This window comes from Lissotriton vulgaris, chromosome 3_1 (assembly GCF_964263255.1).
Source record: "Lissotriton vulgaris chromosome 3_1, aLisVul1.2, whole genome shotgun sequence".
In the NCBI taxonomy this organism is placed as follows: Eukaryota; Metazoa; Chordata; class Amphibia; order Caudata; family Salamandridae; genus Lissotriton; species Lissotriton vulgaris.
The window spans coordinates 1,407,173,050-1,407,192,682 of record NC_141689.1 but is presented as its reverse complement, the minus strand read 5'-3'; positions in this window follow the sequence as shown (position 1 = coordinate 1,407,192,682).

Here is a 19,633-nt window from a genome sequence, read left to right as displayed (position 1 = left end):
CCAGGGCAGAGGAACAAACATCATTTTGAGATGATTTTATTTATATATGCTCGGGGGATACGGCGATGCCCTTTGGCAGGCCTCTGGGTGAAGGTGCTCGAGGCGTGGAATTACAGAGAAGACTACCGGGGGAGGAGGATGGTGGTGACCCTATGCCACACGTAAGTAATGAGGACTCACCTCGCGATTGCTTGGGAGAACAATAGCTATTGTTACCTAAAAGGAGACGAGATTGGTAGCTGGGGGGGCTGTTTGTGGACCCCCTCCCAGATGAGAGGCTTAAAACCAGAGAATGAACTATGATTCTTGTTTTTCCCCAGCTCCCGCAAGTGTGTTCTGTAGAAAACTCTAAATGATTGTTGGGTTGCCCTAGGAGATGGACTGTCCCATAGAACCCCCCTTCAGTCTCCAATGTGTTAGACTACAAATCCTGTGACCCACACAGGTGTATGAGCCACAATGGGTCCTTCCATATTTAACAGGAGCCCAGACTCACAGGCTGATGGTATGTGTCATAGTTTGCATTTTTTTTCTTGTTACTTAACTTTAATCAGATCACTAATACTTATGCACACTTTTGTATTGTTATGTTTAACACTACACCTCCCATTAGAAAACACACATTGAGAACAGTACCTGCTCATAAATAGGTGATTAGATATGAGCTTTAGCTGTTTATCACATTATTCAGATTCATAGGATAAATATAGTCAACGAAAACCTGAGTGAGGATGAGACATTTGATTCTATTGACGTTTAGGTTGAGATGTGATTATACCCTCATTTCTGTATTACCGCATGCCTATATGCAATGTATATTATTACTTGAACTGACACAACTATTGAATGTAAGAACAATATATAATTACGGTTTAACTTGTACAAAACTCTGCCATATGTGTATCAATATGATAATGGTCTAAAAAGCCAATGAAATATATATTTTAAAAAATGAAGTTTCAGGAGAATACCTGTATAGTCCTGAACCCTCATTTAAAAAAATTCGGAAGAATACCCATATAGTGGGAACCTACTCACGCAATGAGTGTTTGGGAAATGAGGCGAGATGGCGGTCACTACAGAGGCCTTGTAAGCTGACCTACATCCTCCCGCAAACCCCCCCCTTCTTGTACGGACTTTGGGCTCCTGGCAGCTTCGGTGTAAACGGCATGAGTTGGCAGTGGTACGTTACCCGTACATTGCAGCCATGTACCTGGTTTCTTTCATGGGGCACTGGCTGGCTGCTCCGTTGGTTGCTGAATTCGCATGGACTCCATGCCTCCAAAACTCGTGAGAGGTGCAAAGGTCATCGCTCCAGCTGTAGCGGCCGGCTCGGCAAAAGGAGCAGGGACCGCGGGAGGACTACAGCAAGCTTCCCAAGGATCAGTGGATAATGCCCATAAGAACTGCCCTGCGTTTGCGGTAAGAAGACTTTGCCCGCATCGTTTCGAGCCCAGAATGCTAAGGCTAAAAAAGGGAATGATGATGAGATCGGTATGGGCAGACTACATGGTATGCTAATTCCTGTGCTTGGCCCCCAGATGAGCCAGGACGAGATACTTCAATTACCCCCTCGGGACTCGCCACTAAGTAAGGCGGCAAGCCAAGGAAATGAGGGTGGAGGACGCCAGATTTTCGGGATGACGGGGAAAGGTCCTGATGACTCAGGCATGGTTTTTGCAGGAGGGGCTGAAGAGGGGTGTCGGTTATGGGTCCCCTGGGCGATGAGACTACGGAGACCATGGAGACTACTGGAAACGATTTAGGTAAGTCTCAAACTGCGAGAGCTGAGGGGGTGATGTTAAAAAAAGAAATCAAAGAATAAATCTAAATATACTCCCCACACCACAAATTGGGATGAAACCACTAGGCTGGATAATATGTGTGCTCTGCAGGAAGTGGACTCCGGAGACAACTTCTTCTTGCCCTCGGATCCCTCTACCTCCTCGGGGGACAAAGTTTGGGAGGCATAAAGGATTGGGCTGGTGGAGAAATCATGCATAGTGATGGTAACGAGACAAGCAGTTTGCATCTGGAGGATGGAAATAATGGTGCAGTAGGGGTGCCAGCACTTCCACGGTGCAGTGTCTGAGGGACCAGGGAGATGTGACCAGTTTTAAGGCAAAGGGAGCTGCAGGGTCCTTGGTTTGGGTCTACTCTTTTTCGCCTAGCCTTGAGTGAGACAGTAATGTGGCCAATGTACCTGTAGCTGAGGAGGGAGGAGAAAGCTCGGCAGAGATTTTGCTGTCGGTAATTTACCAGAGCATTATGGCTCATAGGAGGGAGACTCGAATGGAGAGTCAAAGAACCCAAGGGGTAAATTGCAGAACTCACTCCGTTGTGTTGTGAAATCCTGCACTGAATTCGCCAAGAGGATTGGTGAAGTGGAGACATGGATATCTACGCTCGATGATAAACTTGCTGTCCAGAATTCCCTCAGAAGGAGTATACACTATGGAAATTGACTGACCTAGAGAATCGTCTTAGGAGGAATAATCTGAGAGTTCTAGGTATTCCTGAAGGTATGGAGGGATCTGATGCCTGGAAATTTATTGTAGAACTGTTTACAGAAGCATTTCCTGATCATACACGGTGGTCCTGGAATCTGGAGATTCAGAGGGCCCAACGATTTCCCCTCAACCCCCGCGTGGTACCCCGGGACCGCTGGTGACTAAACCAAGAGCTATTTTGATCTGTCTGTGTAATTTTCTGGCTCAAGAGGTGTAAACGGGAGCACTCGCTAAACACATATCAGGCTCCCTCTACAGAATGGTGGATGACACCTCACCTCTCCCCCTCTCTCCATACCTCCCAGAATGACTGGAGCACCGACACGGCGCCGCTCTGGGGAAGACAGTCCGAAGATGAAGAGGAATGTTCCTTTAAGGGGGCGTGCACGGAAATCGAGGAGCCTCCCTGGCATGACGTCGCAGCCTGCCGATTGGTCAAAAGAGAGGAAGTCCTGGACTCGGTGTGTGACGACACCGAGGACGACGCGAGAGCGGAGGAACCGAGACGAAGAACTGAGGAAGAAGGACGCGAAGCTGTGAGAAGACTGGGAGACAGAGAAGGAGAGGTTACGCCTGGAGGCCAACGTTTCCGCGAGTCGCCCAGCCACACTCACGGAGGAGTGTGGCTCTCCCAGGTATGACAACGTGTGTCTAACTGGGTCGAGAGTTTGGGCGGGTCCGAGAGAAGTTAAGTTAAGGGTCTGCTTGTAAATAGACCTTAGGCACTCTCCCTTTGACCCGTGCACCCCTAATCCCCCTCCTACACTGCTACCCTTCACAAAGTGCACCTGAGGCAAACGAAAAGATACTAGCACATGTGTTTCCCTCACTCCCTGGGCTCCCTGACATAAGATTTTCAGACGGAGATTTGATTACCCTTCTGTTTTTTTTGTTGTTTTCCTTTGGCGCTGTGGCTCATATCCCGGAGGGAACATCCGTCCGCATCCAGAGCTCCTGGCCCTACAGTCCTAACAGCAGTAGCCCTAAGAAGGAGGAACACCCCTGTGTCCAGCGCCACCACGGATCCTGCTAATCCTACTCAGGAAAGACAGTTGACAAAGAAAAATAAGTCCTTTATCAAAATAAAGCCTTACATACCTAGATCCAGTCTCCGGCCCATTTCTCCTTCCGCAACCCCGCCACAACTGGTGTCAGAAGTGGGATTTACTCCCTCCATCCTGTCACCTGCGATGGATCAGTTAATCCAACACTTAATCAAAGGGCAGTAAAAACTGGAGTGGGCTGTTGAGCGTCAAATGTCTTCAGCCCAGGAGGACAGGAAAGTCTTTAAAAATGCGATGACAGCACAGCTAGAAGGATTACAAAGGGCGATTAAAGACCCCGGAGCTCCTGGAGGTTTCACGGAGCGGCGATCTCCTATGCCTCACCCATCAGGAGTGGCTCTGCAAAGGTTCATAACAGGAGATGACCCGGATGCATTTCTCACAAACATTGAAAGAGCCGCAAAAGCGTGTGGCTGGCCGGAAGAGAAGTGGCCGTTCTTCCTAGCTCCCTTGTTAACGGGGCAGCCCAAGAAGCTTACCAAGTAGCCAATCCGTTAGGGAATGCCCCATACAAGGACATCAAAACCTTGATACTTGATCACCTCGGTTTGGATGAGGAAGCCTATAGGGTGAGGTTTCGTAAATAGAAGGGAACCCACGAAAAGAACCCAAAGACATTTTTCTTTAGGCTAAAAGCAGCCGCAGACAAACGGTTGCGCCCTGACAGCCGGAGTAAGGAGGAAATAATGGACAGTATCTATCTTGAGCAATTTATGGAAGCGTTGCCTTATGGTACACACTGGTGGTTAAGACAACACTCCGGGCTCAACCCTGCTCAGGCTATAGAAATGGCCGCAAACTACTCCAGGGCACAACCTAAGGCTATGCCGTGGGAAGGGGAAAAGACGTCGAAATCCACTCAGGCACAAAAGACTGAAAGGAAACCCAAACCGGGTGTAGAAATAGGAAGACCAAGACCATTTAAGACGGAGGTACCCCCTTTGAAACCACCACAATGCTATGAGTGTGGGGAATGGGGCCGCATTGCTAGACTTTGTCCTAGAAGAAAACCTCCTGAGGAGCTGATGGATGTCGGATACATCCCCAGAGCCGTGATGTATACCGCTGAGATGGGAACGTCATACTACATATGTGTCTCAGTAAACGAGAAAAACATAAAGGCCCTGCTAGACTCGGGTTGCAGGCAGTCAGTCAAACAAAGTTCCCTAGTACTACCCCGTCACATTCTTCCAGGGCAAGTAGTGCACATAAGGTGTGTGCACAGGGATGTTAAACCTTATCCAGTCACAATGATAACCTTGTATCCTTCGGGTAGACCCCCCTGTAAAATAAAAGTAGGAGTTACAGGGTCACTCCCTGAAGACCTGATTATAGGGGTAGATAATCCTGAGTTTTGACTATGTTTAAAAAGGAGCTGAGTGAATTGTCCAAAGGAAAAGAAAGCCTTGTACCAGCACTAGTGGTTTTTTAACCTTGGGTTTTGGACCAAAACTTCAAATTCGCCCAAGCCAATGATGCCTCCTTGTTTAATGCATGGGAAATGGCTCATGTTGGTCAGTCTAGTACCCAGGTCACCTTCCCTAGGTTCATTATAGAAAAGAAGTTACTTTATAGAGAGGGCAAAGCACAAGACCCAAAACAGTTGGTGGTACCTAAACCCTTCGGGGAACAAATTCTCTATTACACCCACACACATTTAATGGCCAGACACTCAGGAGCAGAAAAAACCCTACAAAACATACTGAAGAACTTTTACTGGCCGGGTATTTACAAGGACGCTTCTGAATTTTGTAAAACATGTGAGGTATGCCAAAAAAGAAATTTAAGCAAACCGCCAGCCGTACCTTTACAACCCCTCCCTATTATAGGAACTCCATTTCAGCGAGTGGGAATGGACCTATTTGGGCCACTACCCAAAACAGCTAAGGGGCATATGTATGCCCTAGTTATAGTCAATTACTCAATAAGATTTCCTGAGGCATTCGCTCTCAAGGCCCCAACTACCAAGAACATAGCTGAAAAGTTCATAGAATTGTTTTCCAGGGTGGGGTTCCCAAAAGAAATATTAACGGACCAGGGAACCCCATTTGTCTCACGACTCATGCGAGAAGTATGCAAAACCCTTAACATCCACCAGATCAGGACCTCCGCATACCATCCCCAGACGGATGGACTGGTCGAAAGGTACAACCGTTCCTTAAAAACCACCTTGCACAAAATGCTGTCTTTAGAAAATAAAGAGAGGGATTTACTATTGCCTTTGGCCCTTAACGTCCTCAGAGCCCAGACTCAGAGTAGTACTGGGTGTTCAGCTTTTGAGCTTTTATATGGACGACAACCAAGAACCCTACTAGACCTGACCTGGGAAGCTTGGGAGAATGAGGAAAAGGAAGAACAGAGGGCAATATTGGAATACACACAAATGCTAAGAAGCAAGTTGGGTAAACTGAGAGACCTGGCGTACTCTAATTTAGAGGAAAGCCAACAGAAACAGGCTGGGTATTACAATAAAGGGAAGAAATGGAGACATATGGAAAAGGGCGATTGGACTTTGGTCCTCTTAACCTCCTCTGGCAAAAAGTTTCACAAGGAGTGGATGGGGGCCTACCAGGTTATATAAACTTTGGGGAATACCACCTATAGGGTACAAATTTCACCTTCAAGAACCCAATGTTTTCATATAAACCTACTAAAAAAATGGTTGGGTCCACTTCCAAAAGCAGCACAGTTTGGGTTACCGATCACAGAGGACACCTCTACCATAAGTCAGTTACCCAAAAATGACGAGTTACCACAGGAGATGAAAAAAGAACTTCAGGTCACCCTTCAAAAATTTGCTCTGATGTTCTCGGACCTACCAGGTCGTACCAACTTGATTGAACATAAAATTGAAACCGAGAAAGGGGCCCAAGTCAAACTAAAACAATATAGAATACCCGCAGCCAGACGTCGTGATGTCAGTCGCGAGGCTCAGGACATGCTAAAGTTAGGAGTGATAAGACCATCCAGAAGCAGCTGGTCATCCCCTATTGTGATGATACCCAAGCCAGATGGTACCACAATGTTCTGTATGGACTTTAGAGCCCTGAATGCTATATCTACATGTGGTGCTTACCCTATACCAAGGGTGGATTAATTAATTGAAAGAATCGGAGAGGCCAAATATATAACAACGCTAGACCTAACAAAAGGTTACTGGCAAGTGCCCCTCCGTGAAGAAGACAAGCATAAAAAAGCCTTCGCCACAGAGGACGGCCTGTATGAGTTTAACATCCTGCTGTTTGGGCTCCATGGCGCCCCGGCAACTTTCCAGAGGCTAATGAATGAAGTCCTACCTAGGTACACGGACTATTGTTCCGTGTACCTTGATGACATTGTAATTTTCAGTACATCCTGGTCCGAGCATGTCAAACACATACAGAACATTCTGTCAGCATTACAAACCGCAGGACTACATATAAATGCAAAAAAGTAAAGGACGGCATTTTCTAGAGTAAAATACCTAGGATACATGCTAGGGGACGGGGTCATAGCATCTCAAGAGGAAAAGGTCAAGGCAATAGTAAACACCCCTTTCCCATCCACAAAAAAAGAGCTAAGGGCATTTTTAGGGCTAATCGGCTATTACAGGAGATTTTTGCCCAACTTTGCAGAGATCTCCCTAAAAAAACCTCCAGTAAAACAAACATACAACACCCCTCAGAAACAGCCAAACATGCATTCAACCAACTTAAAGAAGCCATCACTGCTAGTCCAATACTAGTGTTTCTCAAAGTTTGAGAAAACCTTCCTGTTGGCAGCAGATGCCTCTAACACTAGCCTAGGCGCAGTACTTTCTCAAACAGGTACGGACGGATTAGAACACCCCTTACTATATATCAGTAGGAAACTGCATCGTTGAGAGACCAAATACCCAACGATAGAAAGGGAGTGCCTAGCAATACAGTGGGCAGTAGACAAGTTAAAGTATTATTTGGAAGGAAAACCCTTTGTATTATATACAGATCATGCCCCACTACAGTGGATGTACCGGAACAAGTCACAGAATCCTAGAGTTCTCAGATGGTTTCTGGTTTTACAACCTTATTCCATGATCATTAAACATAGAAAAGGAACTGAAAACAGCAATGCAGACTTTCTGTCACAGTCTGCTGTTCTCCCCGATTGGGAGAAACCAAGGGGGGAGGAGTGTAAACGGGAGCACTCGCTAAACACATATCAGGCTCCCTCTACAGAATGGTGGATTGCTAACACCTCACCTCTCCCCCTCTCTCCATACCTCCCAGAACGACTGGATCACCGACACAGAGCCGCTCTGGGGAAGACAGTCCGAAGATGAAGAGGAATGTTCCTTTAAGGGGGTGCACGGAAATCGAGGAGCCTCCCTGGCATGACGTCGCTGCCTGCCGATTGGTCAAAAGAGAGGAAGTCCTGGACTCGATGTGTGACGACACAGAGGACGGCGCGAGAGCAGAGTAACCGAGACGAAGAACGGAGGAAGAAGGACGCGAAGCTGTGAGAAGAACGGGAGATGGAAAAGGAGAGGTTACGCCTGGAGGCTAACGTTTCCACGAGTTGCCCAACCACACTCACGGAGGAGTGTGGCTCTCCCAGGTACGACAACGGGTGTTGAACTGGGTCGGGAGGTGGGGTGGGTCCGAGAGAAGTTAAGGGTCCGCTTGTAAATAGACCTTAGGCAATCTCCCTTTGACACGTGCACCCCTAATCCCCCTCCTACACTGCTACCCTTCACAAAGTGCACCTGAGGCAAACGAAAGGCTACTAGCACTGGTGTTTCCCTCACTCCCTGGGCTCCCTGACCTTAGATTTTCAGACGGAGATCTGATTACTCTTCTGCTTTTTTTTTTGTTTTCCTTTGGCGTTGTGGCTCATATCCCGGAGGGAACATCCGGCCGCATCCAGATCTCCTGGCCCTACAGTCCTAACAGCAGTAGCCCTAAGAAGGAGGAACACCCCTGTGTCCAGCGCCACCACGGATTCTGCTAATCCCACTCGGGAAAGACGGTTGATAAAGAAAAAGAAGTCCTTTATCAAAATAAAGCCTTACATACCTAGATCCAGTCTCCGGCCCATTTCTCCTTCCCCGACCCCCCCAACCCCGCCACAAGAGGCTTTCTATGATCTGGAGCGCCTGGACAGAAAAAGGGCAGGGAAGGGGGTTGATATCTTCGTAAAAGCCGACTTCTATCATGCAACAGTAGAGAAGCAGTGGCAACTGCAGCAACTAATCCCAATGTTTCAGACAAAGGGGGCACAGGTTTTTTTGCTTTACGCCGCCAAGTTGAAAGTTATAACAAGGGGCCAAACGCAATTTTTCATTTCAGAGATCCAAGCAAAGGAGTATTTACAAACAATATAGAAATAATTTGGGATGATATTCAAACTAGATTTGCATGATATGTTTAGGAAATTATTTCTGGCGGGATGACCGGGGGGATCCGTGTCAGTTTTTCCATCAGTAAAGGACCATGAGTCCTACTGCCTCAGCTGGGGAGGGAGGATGGGTTAGGGGAGGGTGGGGCACTTTAGATAGGAGGTGTAAGGGGGATTGGTGGGTGAGGTTGAGGCACAGGGAGAGGGGTCGGTGAGAAAAGTTATAAAATCATGGTGGAGGAGGCGAGAGCTAGTTTTTTGTTGGGAAGATCTATATATAAACGTGGTAAAGCTGAATATGGATGAATTAATCCTGATTATATGGGGGATGGGTTGAGGGCTGGGTGGCCACGGGTATGTACGTTTAATGTGTATTGTTTAAATAATAGGGCAAAACGACAGAGGGTAGCTATGGATCTTAGAGTCAAGGCCTCTGTAATGGGGGACCCTCTGACATCCCAGGAAGCACTTAGCTAGGCTATTCCTTCAACAGTTCTATCTAATGGGATTGAGGTGAGTGCTGGAAACAGGACTAAAAAGTGAAGGCTGTAGGGAGACCACAGAGACTATTGAATTTGGGGGAAATCTGGATATTGCTCTGGGGTCATAGGATGGTAACGTTCTAACGTCCGTCTCTAATAAAACAAAAGAGGTCTCTAAGGAGTCCGGGACTCCCCAAAAGGACTGGATAGAGAAGAAGGTAAATGGCAGAACTCATGGAGGTGCTCCCAAATGTAAAGACGAAACAGGGGGCGTGAATCCTGAGCGGGGGGAAGCAAGGTGAATGCCGGGCGATTTTAGGACCTGTAAAGGAGGGGGATTCTGGAGATAAGTTCTATTCAATGTCAGATCCCTCCAACTCCTTTGGGGATGAAAGCCTGGGAAGGGACTGGGCAGAAGATGAGTTAAGCCAGGATGATGAAAGTGATATCAGCAGCCTGCAATTAGAGGAGGAGAGTACTGGTGGCAACTCTGCAGGTGCTCCAGCAACGGTTCACAAACATAGAGATTATGGGGAAACCTCAACAAATAAGGCCACAGATCCGGTGGGTCATTAGTGTGGGACTACTCCTTTTCCCCCCAACCTGGATGGGAGGGAGGCGGCTACTGGCGGGGCACTTAATCAATCAATCAGTCATTTGTTCAGCGCACTACATACCCGTGAGGGTCTCAAGGCGCTGGCGGGGGGAGGTGGGGGCCGCTACTGATTGAACAGCCAGGTCTTTAGTGTCCTACTGAAGGTCAGCAGTTCTTGGGTCTGTCGTAGGCTCAGTGGGAGGGTGTTCCATGTCTTGGTGGCAAGGTGGGAGAAGGATCTCCCGCCGGTGGTTGTTCTTCGGATGCGCGGGACGGTGGCGAGTGAGAGGTCGGCGGAGAGTAGCTGGCGGTTGGGGGTTTAGAAGGAGAGCCGTCTGTTGAGGTAGGCTGGGCCGGTCTTGTGGAGTGCCTTGTGTGCGTGAATGAGGAGCTTGAAGGATATCCTCTTGATGACCGGGAGCCAGTGCTGGTTTCTCAGGTTGGGGTGATGTGGCTGTGTCGTGGTACATCGAGGATCAGTCGTGCTGAGGCGTTTTGGATGCGTTGTAGTCGTTTGATGAGCTTGGTCGGGGCTCCCGCGTAGAGGGCGTTTCCGTAGTCGAGTCTGCTGCTGGCTAGGGCCTGGGTGACTGTCTTTCTTGTATCTGTCGGGATCCATCTGTAGATCTTGCGGAGCATGCGGAAGGTGTTGAAGCAGGAGGAGGAGACGACATTGATTTGCTTGGTCATTGAGAGTGTTGAGTCGAGAATGACTCCCAGGTTGCATGTGTGGTCGGTGGGCGTCGGGGCTGCCCCCAGTGCTGTTGCCCACCAGGAGTCATCCCAGGCTGACAGGTTGGGGCCGAGGATGAGGACCTCCGTCTTGTCCGAGTTCAGCTTCAGTGGCTGATCCTCATCCAGTCGGCGACGGCCTTCATTCCTTCATGGAGGTTGGCTTTGGCAGTGTTGGGGTCCTTAGTGAGGGAGAGGATCCGTTGAGTGTCTTTGTCGTAGGAGATTATGTTGAGGTTGTGCTGTCGAGCGACATGTGCAAGCGGGGCCATGTAAATGTTGAAAGGTTTCGGGCTGAGGGAGGATCCTTGGGGTATGCCGCAGATGATCTCTGAGGCTTCTGAATGGAATGGGGGGAGGGGGACGCTCTGGGTTCTGCCGGAGAGGAAGAATGTGGCCCATTCCAGAGCCTTGTCTCGGATCCCTGCGGCGTGCGCGTAGTGTGCGGTGGCAGACGGTGTTGAAGGCGGTGGAGAGGTCTAGGAGGATGAGTGTTGCAGTCTCCCCGTTGTCTAGCAGGGTCCTGATGTCGTCGGTAGCGGCGATGAGGGCGGTCTCGGTGCTGTGGTTGCTGCGGAACCCTGACTGGAAAGGGTCCAGGATTCTGTTCCCTTCGAGATATTGGGTTAGCTATCTGTTAACTATTTTCTTAATGACCTTGGCCGGGAAGGGGAGCAGAGAGATGGGTCGGAAGTTCTTAAGGTCTCTTGGGTCTGCCTTGGTGCTACAACATGGGAAACTTGCTCTCCATTATCGACCAGAGCATTATGGCCCATCGGGAAGAGACTCGGACGGAAAGCTCAAGGACTCAAGGTGCAGCCGTAAATTACAGAATGCTATGCGCAGAGTCGCAAAATCCTGCTCAGAGTTCACAGTCCGGATTGGGGAGGCTGAAGTGCGGATCTCAACACTGGAGGACGAGCTTGCCACACTGAAAACTTACTGACTCCCTAAAAGCTCAAAAGGCAGACTCAATTTGGAAATTAACTGACCTGTAAAATCGTGCTAGAAAGAACAATCTGCGTCTTCTGGTTGTTCCAGAAGGTATGGGGGGGACAGATATCCGGAACTTTGTGGTAGAACTTTTTACGGAAGCATTCCCAGACCTTACGCAGTGGGACAGGTGCAGAGGGCCCACAGATTCCCTTTTAATCAATATAAAAACGGGACAATCCACTACCAAACCCAGATCTATTTTGATCTGCTTAAGTAATTTTTTGGCCTGCGAAGCAGTATATGATCTAGCTAGACCAGACCGGAAAAGGGCAGTAAGGGGTTATGAATTTTTTGTAAGGCCCGATTTCTGTCATGCAAGAGTAGAGAAAAGGCGGCTGCTGCGGCAATTGATTCCACTGTTTCAGGCAAAGGGAGCGTTGTTTTTTTTGCTCAATCCAGCCAAACTAAAAGTTCTTTGTAAGGGCCAGAACCAGTTTTTTACTTCCAAAGTTCAAGCAAAAGAATTCTTGCAATCAATTTAAGTTAGATATGCTAATATAGTTAATATAGCTTTTTTTCGCTTTACATCGACATTCTGAATTGGCTTTACTTACTTCGGAAGTCAAGCTTCTTCATTTTTCTGCTCTTTAGGAGGGGGCTCTCTGGAGGTGGGTTTGCCAATCTTTCATCACTGAGGACCTTTGGACCTTATGCCCTACCAAGTGGGAAGGAGGGGGGAGGTGGTAGGGAGGGTGTGGGGTGGAGGGTGGGCAGTGAGGGGAGTGAGTGGGGTAGGGCTAGGCAGTTGTGGATTGAGTTTTTTCTCTGTTTGTCTGGCACTTCTATTTTTGTCAGGAAGAATAAAATGGTTTCTATAAAAGTGCATAATCATTTGTACTGTATAGGAAAATCTGGTTTTGAGGACATCAAACACAAGGATGGCGGGTAAAATGTGTATCTGCTCATTGAATATATGTGGTCTTAACGACAGAAAAAAGAGGGGTATGCTGGCCAAGAAACTTCGATTCATGCAGGTTGCTCTATTTTGTCTTCAGGAGACCCATATACCTTGGAGTAAACGCTGGTGGCAGAGGGAGCTGGGTCTTGATCTGATAGTATGTACTCAGCAGGATACGACAACTAAAGAGGTGGCAATTATAGCAAGACAGGGTTTAGGAATCTCTAAACGAGTCAAAGAAGATAATTTGGGGCGTTGGGTTAATATAGAACTTATAGTCAATAATGCCCCTGTTTCAATCTGTTCTATTTACAGATCTAATTTAGAGGATCCTGATATTTTAAATCACCTAAGTGTAGAATTGGCCTCATGGCTGCATCCTCTGATCTCTTGTGGCAATTTTAACATCCATTTAGACAGTAAGTTTGATCTGAATGCTGACCTGCCATATCAAGGTAGGAAAGTTAGAGTTTTTAATGCTCTTCAATGACTGGTGAGGGAACATGGGCTAGTCGATACCTGGCATAAACCCGACTCAGGGTTTACTTTTTATTCCGATCCTCATAATAAACTAGTCCGGCTGGACAATTTGGTTTGGCAGTTCAGGCTGGACTGTACCCATGAGGCACAGGTCAAGGCTGATTTGCATATGGCCATGTCTGAACTGGGGTGGTGTGGAGTGCAAAAAAACGATGGATTTAGGCCCAGATCTCTTTACTGGGGGGGAATGTATGACATTGTTCTGCATTCTGTCCAACGACTATTGTTTGTTTTTCTATAACCAGACAGAAAACAATACAGGAGAAAATAAGGAATTGGGTCGAACAGTTAAGGATAACTGAGCTTAAACTTATGGGTAGAATTCTGGGGGGACAAAACATAGAGGAATGCCAACAGTTAATTGCGATTATCAAATCTAAATTCCATCACCATTTTGGTGTAGAGGTGGCAGCCAAATATATGCAGCATAGGGCCGAGCTATATGAGCTTGGAGAAAACACAGGGAGGGTCTTGGCGAAACGGCTGCAACAGCGCGCAGTGACCAATCGAATTTGTAAAATTAAAGATAATTTAGAGCAGGTTCAGGATTCCCCGGCAGATATTTTGAAGGTATTCCAAAATTTCTATGAACTATATACTGAGGGGGTGACTGCGCTAGGGACAGAATCCCCGGAAGATTTCCTTAAAGACCTAGAAACAATGACGGTCACATGTGATCAAAATGAGGTACTTGCAGCCTCGATTGCATGAGAAGAAGTCAAATTTGCCATAACCGCTCTTGCTACAGGTAAGGCTGTGGGCCCGGATGGCATCCCCTTGGAGTTCTATAGATAATTTCGGCAATTACTGCGGCAAGATATTACACATTAATTCCAACAGGCTCAAAAGGGCTATATCCCTGATTCATGACGGAAGACAACTATTGTTTTTTTTTTTAAAAAAAAGGGTAGGCCAGAACTAATCCCAGCCTCTTTAGACCCATATCACTTATAAACTGTGATAGCAAGATTTCTTCAAAGATACTTGCAATCAGGTTAGAAAAGGTCATTACTCCTCTGGTGTCTCTGCACCAACATGGGTTTATCCCTGGGAGGGATACGACAGATCATGTGGGTCGTGTCACAGCCCTTCTTGACTGGGCTCAGGCCACGGAATCACCACTGGGGGTAGTCCTGCTGGACGCTGAGAAGGCGTTCAACAGGGTCTCCTGGCGGTTTCTGTGGTCCATCCTACGATGGAAGGGGGTATGTGGGGAATTTATACCTGCCACCAAGGCGTTGTATTTATATCCAGAGGTGGCGATTCGCATCTCAGGGCAGGAGTCAAATCCATTTAATGTCAGCAGAGGTAATAAGCAGGGGTGCCCGTGCTCTCCTATGCTCTTCGCTCTATACATTGACCCTTTTCTTAAAAAACTGGAGCTGAATGTGAATATCAACGTAATTAATTGTATGGTTTTAATTGACACTTTGCACTTTACTGCCTTTTGCTTTTTTTTCTTCTTTCCACAGTATATGTGTTCATTCTCTGTGAAGAATTGCCATGATTTGTAATAACCAATTTTGTTTTTCGCTCTATGGGGGGGGGGGGGGGGGTAAAGCCAAATAAATGTATTAAAAAAAGAAAAAAGGATCCAGTGAATGCCTATACTTTTCTAATATTAAGAACCCTTTATTTCTTGTCCAGTTTTCCAATAACTTTTATATAAATGTGTGTTGAAATGACAAAATGGTTAGTTTTGTACTGCGGCAGAATGGGCCATATTAAGCGGCGTAATTTGTCATTTCTTGTATTATTTATTCCACCATGCTGCATAATTTGGCGCTCCATTACCACATAATTCCAAGAGCCCAGATTAAATGCATGCCTAGCTACAGGGAAAAAAATAACCTTTTAAATAAATAGCCCACCAAATGTGCAACCTTTGCCCTTTTAAAAGATGGGCAATCCTTTGCTAATTTGAAATGGGTTCAAAACGTCCTACTTGACTCATCATTCTATGTCATAGTTTAGATGAGAAATTATATGTCTAAACAAGAAAACTTCTTGAAATTCCCATTGGTAAACAATTGTTAAGCAGACTAGTATGCTAATGTATTTATAATATAGTTTGAAGGCAATGTTCCTCCTAGAATACATGGTCTTAGTACTAGACCTAGTCTGCTGAAGGATTTAACTAATTATGGAGTCCTCCTTGTATTCTCTTGGCTCAACTGTGTTAGATTCTCTAACTCTTTATCTGCCCTTCATGAACATAGTTATGTTTAGTCTACCCTTTGAAATTGCAGTTTTTTACTATCATTAATAGGATTTTACTGAGAATAAATCAATATCTGTCATCTGCTAGTTTGACACAATTGTGTTTCAAGTGTAGGCTGCAACTCCTTAAAATTCAGAAATTAATAGCTTTGACAATTTCACATCAAGGTCATTACAGGTCTCCAGGGGGGCTCTCCTGTTATAGCAGCAGAGTGTTGCCCCACAGAAATGCCCCAGAGACGAAAATAAAAGGGTAATGCAGTTAATTAATTACCAATATATTTTCGTCACCCCGTCCTGAATGGAGTGTCAGGACGGGAGAAGGCCTGTTGAATGTCAGCAGCAGGGAGAAGGGTGCCTTGCGTTTTCACTTATTGAAAATGTGCATGTCTTTTTGTCTGGCCGTCTGGCTATGGCCAGCCAGACATGTGCATTTTAAACCTCGCAACCCAACTGTCTTAAGACAGCTGGGTTGAAAGTAAGTGCAGGACTCCAGTGCACTGTGAAGCGCCGAGTCAGGCCGCTTCCTCCAATCAGGGTGCTGCTCTCATGCTGGTTAACAACATGAGAGTAGGCTGGTATTTTCTTGGGAGCCTGCCTCGAGGAGAGAAGACGATTGCGGACGTTGCGCTCATTGCAGGAAAAGTAAGTGTGTTTTATTAATTTTGATCTTTTTTTGTGGCACCCCCGTCCCACCACTCTTGGGACATACCAGCCACCAATGCAGGTCACATGGATTTGTAGAAAAAGCCAAATAAGGAAAAGGTGAGCAGACTCTGACCTCCAGCTCTTGTGAGTGGGTGGTATATAGGGCCCCCTATTAAGTGAAACAAAACAATTGTATATATCTGTCAGGAGTACCGTGGTACTCAGAGCGGCCGAGTTTGGCTCTACAGTACTCCCACAGTCTTGACGTACCGTGGGTGTACCACAGTACTGAGAATAACAATAAAAAAGTGCAGGGCACCCAGGGGGGTTGTTGGGCACTCCTGGGGACTGGACACAGGACCTGGTTGAAGGTTGTGCACAGTTGGTTTTGGGCATTTTGCTACAGATAGTGCCTGCAGCCCACCTCCTTCTGCCATGCTCTGCGATGGTTGTCCGCTCCTGGAGTGTTGGGGTAAGCTGCAGCGGGTAGGACATAGGGCCTGGACACAGTCCAGGACCTGTGCTGACCCCTGCTCCGCAGGTCCAAAAGTGAAGTGCAGAAGGGTGACTCCTCCCTGGAAGTTAGGTGCAGGGCCAGGCCAGTGGCCTGGCTTTACAACTAACCCTCTTTACCTGTGCACAGTCCTGCAGCAGGTTAGGCCCTTCACTCAACCCCAAGGGAGCAGCCAACCCCCGAGGTGCACAACCATTGGCTGTGTGCAGTGGGGGTTGGTTTGGCCGTGCCCAAACAATGGACTATGGAGAGGACCTCAGATTCTCCTGTTCTTCTTGGACTTGTCAGCCCGTTCAATTACATATAACAAAAACAGGTCATATAAACTCTGTTCACTAACAGACATAATTCTTGTACAGCAAGCAAACCATTGCAATATTTGCACATAAAGGGATCACATCTCTGGTTTAGTGGGAGGAACTTCAGGAGGAGAGAAGCACCACACTGGAGAGTCTGGACCGGAGCAGAAGATGTTGCATAGTGTGCTAAGCACTGAGATGTTTGATCATACCAGACATTCCAAAGGAGTACTTTTTGACAGTTTCTATAGAAGACTCTTGGTAGCACAGGTTGATGATAACCACCTTCTCTGAGACTTTTTCTCCTGGAGCGATGGAAAAAGTCCTAAACAATGGACTCCTCTTATTCTTCCTGGGACTATTCTGCTCCTCTCTGTTCTGAACCAGTTGCCATTCTGAGTTATTGTTTAGTTGAATCACCCCAAACGTATGGAAAAACTACTGAAAAAATCTGAAGAGAGTGGAAGGCGTGTATAGACTCAAGTCTAACTCCCTATGCCAGTCATAGGGCAGGAACTCCTTCAAAATACATCAATACAAGCAGATCAGCCAATGTAATGTAGTTTCACTGTGAGTCAGAGGTACACAGTATAGTTTCAGGTACTGATATACCTAAAACACAGAATTTTAGTAACTACAAGAGATCCTCATTATTTGTGCCCTGTGAGTAAACTCCTAGGCTCAAACTTGAAAAAACATAAGACCTTCATGGTAAAAAATAACTTTTTGAAAAAATTTCTGGGGCCGCAATACTACAGCAGGACCAGGAAAAGGAGGTAAAGTCCCTGCAGGAGTGACACAGCTCTGTATCTTCGGCTGTATGAGTACTGTGGGGCCAAAGGGACATTAAAAAAACAAAAAAAAATACAGCTATCTGATTTGCATCTCAGGAAGCACTACTGGAAACACTCACAGCCCTCAGAAAAAAGCACAAATTAATGTAATCAACAGTGTAGTGTGATTACAAATTGCAATTCATCATAAATTTTTTTGTCCCAGAGCACTCTCATTGATCAGTCGTCCAAAGGAAAAATTGATACTCGAAAAATTGTTCTAAAGTCTTCTTTGTTTGTTCTTCTAGCCAACGTTTTGTCATAAATTTACTTTATCAGCGCTTCTACACAAATATTATATGTAAATACTAAATGCAAGAATAGAATGATCCTTGTACTTAGCAGTATTCCAAATGAGACTTCCAGTCACTCTCACTAGAGAGTACGTTAACAAATTGCAAATTTGTTCTCTGTATTCTTTGTCCCGTACTGGAATGTCCACACATGTTGGAACTGATTCGTTTTTTGTTAAGACAATAGCATTCAAACCCCTAAGGGAGCTGATGCATTGAGTGCTCGGTCTGTGATAAGATGAAAGCATCATTAGTGAAGAGCAGCAATGGAAATGCAATTCTTCCTATTTTTGGGGATCTCAAGATCCTGGTCCAAAAGGGTATTTCCCATTTCATTTTTTTTTTTTTTTTTAATTTTTGGAAACATTTATTGTGCAGTAAGGATGATACAAATACGGGCCTACAACCGTCGGGCCGGCCACAATACGTCTATGCACAGAAAGCAAACAATACGGTCCCCCAGCGCCAGCAGGCAATATTGCATCAATTAACAGTAGTTACACTAGGCAGAATCCTGTCGCTAGGGGTAGGAGCAATGAGGTTAAAATTTTTGATTTTTAATCTAAAGATAAATCAGCGAAGAATAGAACCAAGGAGTACTGAGTCCGTACATTTACTTCACTACATGGGCAGGCAGCATCAGAAAAGTACAACAATAAGAAAGAATCTTCCACCAATTCGGCAGCACATTACATTACAACAGGAGAGTTAGCTAGCATTTGCGCACCACCCACAGTACTACCCACACCCCAAACACCCTTATCGCAGACTCAGGACAGAAAAAAGGGAAAATTATAAAAGAAGATCATATATAGGCACCATAGAAACTTAACGAAAACTAAATATAACCCCCCACCCTACACACATGCAGAGGCTACGGCCTGCCCCCCCCCCAGCAGAGTGTCTGTCGCCCCAAAAAACCCGAAATTTAGGAAGGGAAGAAAAGTAGTGAAAGAAAAGAAGGAAAAAAGGAAAAAGTCACCAGTGATATAGGGAGTAAGGAGAAAAGTCCATCCCTGGGCTCCCATAAAAGAACAATCGAGGAGGAGGGCCACGTTATACTCATTCGGACTCCGCCGGCACGTTAAACATTTTACAGCAAATAATACTCAGTGTCCCATACACAATCAAGTCTCCCCTTGCCTCCACCCGCCAATATTGCAATACCGCAAGGGGATCGCCTACCCCTGGCCCGACCTAGGAGGCATACTATCACCCAACCAACTTGGCAGTCCGTTGCAGTCCACTTCGATGAGGAAACATGGCCGCCTCAAGGATGGGGGAGGTGCACCAGCGTCGAAGAAGCTTCTCCTGTCCCCCGTAGACGGTAGTCCCCCATTAAAATGTACTTCCAAGGCATACAGGTGACCAAAGCCACGGGACGACGAGTTAAAACTGTTCAATGAAGGAGCAGGGGACAGGGCAGGAGAGTAGATAGGCGGTGAACTGTGCTGCAAGGCTGGTGCACGAGGCAGGCGGCCGGTCGAAGAACAAAGGGGAAACACTGTAGCAGCTGCAGTATCAACTAGTGGCAACAAGTCCTTAGGAGCCCCAGCAGCGAGTCTCTCGGTCGGTACAGTAGCAACAGGAGGTAGCGAAGGGCTGGCAAGCTGCAACAAAGTTAGTCCCGGATCCCGTCGGGAGCGCGCCCCCC